Genomic DNA, 653 nt, shown 5'->3' with positions numbered 1-653 from the left:
CAGATTTGAAGTTGGAGGATGCCTCCATTCAAATTGTTGACAAAGTGAAAAACCTTGGCACATTCTTAGACTCTGGACTGTCGATGGAGCATCAGGTTAATAATTTGGTTAGATCTCTCTTTTTCCAACTAAAAAAGATTGCTTCCATTAGACGGTTCATATCTGAGGATGTGACCAAGTACCGGGTTGTGTCCCTCGTACTATCGAAATTGGATTATTGTAATGCTCTGTTGTTTGGCGTTTCGCAATACAACCTGAAACGTCTTCAGATTGTCCAAAACAGCGCTGCCAGACTAGTATTCATGAAGCGTAGGTGCGACTCTGCCGGACCTCTACTTCATGACCTGCATTGGCTGCATGTTGAGAAAAGGATTAAATTCAAAGCTTGTGTTTTAGTGTATCGTTGTCTTGAAGGTACTGCCCCTTCCTACATTTCAGAACTAATTGAAAGATATTCAAAACCCCGCTCCTTACGTTCGGCCAGTGATTCCACAAAACTAGTTGTCCCTCGAATTCGGAAAAATGCTGGAATGAGATCCTTTTCTCATTTCGGACCCTCTATTTGGAACGCCTTACCGCAGAGCATTCGTGAAAAAGAATCTTTGTCTATTTTTAAACGTTCGCTTAAAACATATTTGTTTCGATTTTAGTAG

This window comes from Berghia stephanieae, chromosome 1 (assembly GCF_034508935.2).
Source record: "Berghia stephanieae isolate SIO BIC M18660-M18661 chromosome 1, UCSD_Bste_1.3, whole genome shotgun sequence".
Classification (NCBI taxonomy): Eukaryota; Metazoa; Mollusca; class Gastropoda; order Nudibranchia; family Aeolidiidae; genus Berghia; species Berghia stephanieae.
This window is presented reverse-complemented; position numbering follows the sequence as displayed.